Source organism: Lactuca virosa, chromosome 8 (assembly GCF_052849685.1).
Source record: "Lactuca virosa cultivar CGN04683 chromosome 8, Lactuca_virosa_CGN04683_v6, whole genome shotgun sequence".
In the NCBI taxonomy this organism is placed as follows: domain Eukaryota; kingdom Viridiplantae; phylum Streptophyta; class Magnoliopsida; order Asterales; family Asteraceae; genus Lactuca; species Lactuca virosa.
Genome location: NC_136433.1, coordinates 229,539,526 through 229,544,535, shown reverse-complemented (window position 1 = coordinate 229,544,535; position 5,010 = coordinate 229,539,526). Strand labels below are relative to the sequence as shown.

At 33.1% G+C, this 5,010-nt stretch overlaps 1 long non-coding RNA gene across 2 annotated transcripts; it reads left to right on the top strand.

Annotated features, from left to right (window-relative positions):
- The first annotated feature begins 2,341 nt into the window (after nt 1-2,341).
- On the top strand, nt 2,342-4,185 carry LOC145128462 (uncharacterized). 2 transcript variants are annotated; one of them, XR_013716922.1, is made up of 5 exons: nt 2,342-2,451; nt 2,638-2,710; nt 2,797-2,850; nt 3,855-3,989; nt 4,142-4,185. It is a non-coding gene; the product is annotated as an uncharacterized LOC145128462 (long non-coding RNA). The 2 variants fall into 2 exon arrangements; XR_013716923.1 differs by lacking the exons at nt 3,855-3,989; nt 4,142-4,185 and adding an exon at nt 2,923-2,948.
- The last annotated feature ends 825 nt before the right edge of the window (nt 4,186-5,010 follow it).

Here is a 5,010-nt window from a genome sequence, read left to right as displayed (position 1 = left end):
TTTTGAGTTATTTTGTTAATTTTTAGACATTTATATTAATATATTAAATAACACAAAAAAGTTAAACATTAAATGAGACTGGTAAAATGACGATCATGTCCTTAACGAATTACTTTTAATCCAATGCTCCACTTTTAGTTCTCGGGTTCTCGGAAAACTTTGAGTTCTCAACCGATCTGAACCGTATATATATATATATATATATATATATATATATATATATATATATATATATATATATATATATATATATATATATATATATATATATATATATAATACTAGTTGCGGATCCGACTCGGATCGTATGTCTAGTATAAAGCGGGAGATCAAGAAACGACGTGGTGAAAACACCTCTTTGTTTTGCCTTTTTTCTTTTATCTATGTTTAACTTATTTTGAACTATTTTTTATTGGATTATATCTTAAATGAATTGAATATTTGGCCATAGAATATAAAATGTGGCCTTTAACAATCTTGATTTATACCTTTTTTTTTTTCGAAAACATAAAATTGATTTAAAGTAGTTCACTTTAAATATTTAAGATAGACCACAATATATATTTATCAATGAACTCTTATAAGGAAAAGAAAATTAGGCGGGTCAAGTGACCCACCTTCAATACATGTAGACTCGTCCATGGTATAAACAATCAAAGTTTGATCGGTCCAAAGGGCACAAGAAACGAAAACGTATTTATTTTTACGAGTTGTACCGTATCAAACCCAAAAAAGTATTCATTTTATAGAGTTGTAACGTATCAAACTCAACAACATATTCGTTTTAACGAGTTGTATCAAACCTAAAAACGCGTTTTAACAAGTTGTATCGTATGCATGTAAAGTTGTACCGGTCCAAATGGGTCTAAGAACCGGAGAACCCGGACCCGGTAAATCTCATCCGGTCGGGTCTACGTCCACAATATTCTTCGAAACCGATATGGTCCAAAAGCCGATCCGATCAAAATGTTCACCCTATTATGCGGTTATACATTTGTATGCATGTATGTGTGTTTCTTTTACAATTTTCAATTGTATTTTCGAAAAGTTAACTAAAGAGAAAACAAAAAGTCTACACCGTGATAAACGTGGTCAACTTTTTTAAATCGAAAGTGTAGTTTGGTGAGCTGTAATGACACCTCACGTGTTACATATACTATATCATACAAGTCATGTTTTCAATGAGAAGATACTGACGATTTGTATTTTATATGGTCATAAAATTTTTGATATTTTCATAAAAATATCTTTGTATAATCATGTGTATAATATTCGAATTATACTATTATATATATATATATTAAAGTTGTGGACGAAAGGAACAGTGAAATTGACATACTTTGTCCAGGTTTGGTCCCTTGATTTACATATCCGGTCCCTGTACTTCTTTAATTAATTTATTCATATCCTTTTGTTTTTGTTTGTGCGCTCGATCTTCCAGATCATTCCCACCGCCTCGCTTATCAGTTCCTTCCATTCCCTACCGGCCTCCAAATTTTGTTCCCGATCCTTCCGCTCGCTTTATCTTCCTCATCACAAAACCTCCGATCTTCTACTATCTTTCCGATCTTCTACTATCTTCTTCTTCACCCATCCTGGCTACTTCATCGACCTCTATTACAACCTCTTCTCCTCTTCTCGCCTGACCATCTTCCCTCCGCTTTCTTCGACGTTTCTTCTTCTTCTGAGAATCATCAACCTCCACCAAGTCCTACCCTACAAACCGAATATGCTATTCAACTCTTCGATTCTGCTATAGCCGATGCCGGCGAGTCCGCTTCTACTACAGAAGACTCCGACGAGTTCTCTATATCTCTTCTTTCATGGATGTTTGCCGATTTCATCGTCGTGGTTAGCCCCCCTTTGGAAATTGCCGTCGCCTCCATCTTCTCAGGTAGCTTAATGGCTTTTAAACCCTAATTGGTTGTAGATCTGTCTCTTACCCACCAATCATATCTGTCCAACTGTGCGTGTGAGAGAACACATGGAAAACGGTGCAAATGGTTTATTCATTTGTGTAATTTTTGTTGAAATCTCGCCACATCTCAACGTGGTTGAGTGCATCATTTTAATTTGTGTTGGATTTTGCTTACAGATTGCAAGAGGATGAATGGCAGGAAGGAGAAATATAGGGCTTCTTCCTGACAGAGTTTAAAAGGGTGTGATTCAAGCCAAGGAACACATCTGCACTTACAGAGCTTACTTTGCTTACTCTCTCCATGGTATCGATTCTCTCTTCCTCTCTTTCTGTCTACATGTTTGTACGTCAAATATGTTGTTGATCCACACCATAGTTGACAAATTTCTACAATTTCTCATCCATTTCGATTTGGAATGTAGGATTTGTTATAGCTTCTGATGACATGAGTTGCCATTGTGTACAGTAATTGAAGACTATTTGTCTTAACCTCAATTCCAGCCACCACCACATAATTTTAGGGTTTTTTAAAGGTAACCTTGCTCTTTCAATATATGATTTCTATTTAAATTCTTCAGACTTTTAATCAGTATATGAATTTTCTTTTTGTTTTTCTTTTTAATTATTTCAAGGATGACTTTCACTTTGCAGTACCTTAACAACTGCACTATTGAAGGTTTGCTAAACCAAAGTTTTTTTTTTGTTCATCTTCTTCTTAGGAACATGTCAGAAACAAACTTGATGCAGTTTATGAAGAGGCTGTAGGAAGAAGACAGTTGCACTGAGTTGACAGTAAGAACCCATATCCATTCATTAGAGTTTCTATCTCAGTAGTCAACATGTGTTTCATATTTGATTTCTGTTATCTCTTGCACAAGTTCCGGAGGAGGTTGCAGGGGGTTTATAGAACACGCTACAAATCTTCTGTTGAGGTAATTTTCAATCTTATGCTTTTAATTTGACGTAATTATTGACAACAGGTGTTTTTTTTTGTACAAATTTAGAAAATTACATTGGTGCAAATTTACCTTTGTTTTCTTGGATCCTCCGTATGTTTCCACCTGCTCCAATTTATATGGAATACCATTACCATTTTGTTGTTCTTTTCTTTGATTATGATTCATACATATTGTTCTTTCATTTTCGTCAACTTTTTTTCCCTTTATTCTGCCATATACAATGCACGCCAGGTATTTGTTACTATTCCTGCTATTACATGGCCTACTTATCTATTGTCTGGGCATTACTACTCCATCTACTATACATTGAGTTGTATAATTACTAGAATTTTTCTTGCTTTATGAATCTTTGTAACCCAGTCCTTGTATGCATCCGGTGATGAAATCACCAAAGCTATCTATATTGATACATGCATCAGTAAAAAAAGACATGAAACATCTGATTCCACAAATTCCATATTGTATCAAAATTGACCATTATTGTTAAAGCAAGTCACAGTCTTATTGGATTCTACTTGGTTCTTTTTCAACTGTGTTGTCCAAATAACTATTCAATCTTTTTCTTACCTCCGACTTTTGACATCTGCATTAAGATGATCTTCATACTTTCTGTGTGTTGTCCAAATAACTATTCAATCTTTTTCTTACCTCCGACTTTTGACATCTGCATTAAGATGATCTTCATACTTTCTGTTAATTGCAGATGGGAATAACTTCTGTCAGAATTGTATCTGCAAAGGGGTATAAGATGAAAAAGCACACGGTGATTCCCTGTCTTTTTACCTTACTTTCTTTGTATGCTCATTCGTAGTAGTTTTTTATGTTTGTATGCAATCAAACAGTGTCCATTTAAGTATAGGCTGAAATTTTCATTTGCAGATAAGAGTCCGATTTGTAACTTTCCAGTTTTTTTTTTTTTTATTTTATAGTTTTTTAACTTTCCAGATCTGATTTGTAACTTTTTTTTTGGTTATCAGGGAGATTGTTTTCTGTGATATTGCACAAAGTTGAATAAGATCAAAAACCATTTGATCGTTTTCGATTTGGGCAAGGGTGACCTTCCGGTGGGTATATGCATTTATTTTCGGGAAACTAACTAAACTAATCATGTTGTAAGTTAATAATAAAGAAAATATTCCAAAAACATTTTCGTTTTTGAAAAATAATCTTTAAGTGGGTCATTCCGGACTATTATGAACACCATACATTTCATGTTGATATTTCGGCGAGTTTCGTCAGCTGACTCTGTTGTCCATTGCTGCAGCTGCTGTTGCTTCTTCTAACCGCTTTTGCACATCATGTGCCAACTGCTAGGTTTCTTTCCTTCATATTCATTTGATTAACTAAAAACCCCATTTGAATCAACTATTGTTTCAGAAACGGTGCCAATTAGGATTGTTCATCTGTTCATCTGGTCTTCCTGCAGTTGCTGATGTAGCTGCAGCTATTTAAGCTGGAATGTATGATATCAGTGAGTACATTTTTTTTCAATTACTTCTCAATTATTATTCAAAAATTAATAAATTGATAAATTGATAAATTGTTTTTCATTATTTATTACCGGATTAACTTATACAATTCCAAAACGTAATAAATTGATAAATTGTTTTTCAGTATTTGACAATTTACAATTTTGCTTATAGATGTAAAATAACCAAATTAGATATCTCTCATATTATTGACTTTTTTGTTATTTAAATTAAGGGCAAAATTGTAATTTAGCTTTCCCTATTTATAAGGACTTTCTAATAAGTTAAAAATTCTGATACCACACCGAAATAAATATTACTGGTATCATCCCGCAATAAGCTAATAAACATTTTAAACAAGCAATCCGAAACACCCTCTAATTCATGTCATTCAATTGATTCTTCAACTTTTCCTATATATAATGTCGCATTTAATATCGACACTCTTTTCGTAAAAAAATGGAAATTGGGAAAAATGGTCCCAAAAGTTTCGTTTTTTTTTTTAATTTTTAAATAACATATTCTTGATGGATAAGGGTAGATATTGTAACCTTTTTATTAGTATGCACAATTGCATCTAACAAAAATGTCAATACGATAATAATAGAAAATATGTTCTTTTTTTTTTCTTCAGGTGGCTTTATTCAAGTTATGAGGAATGAGA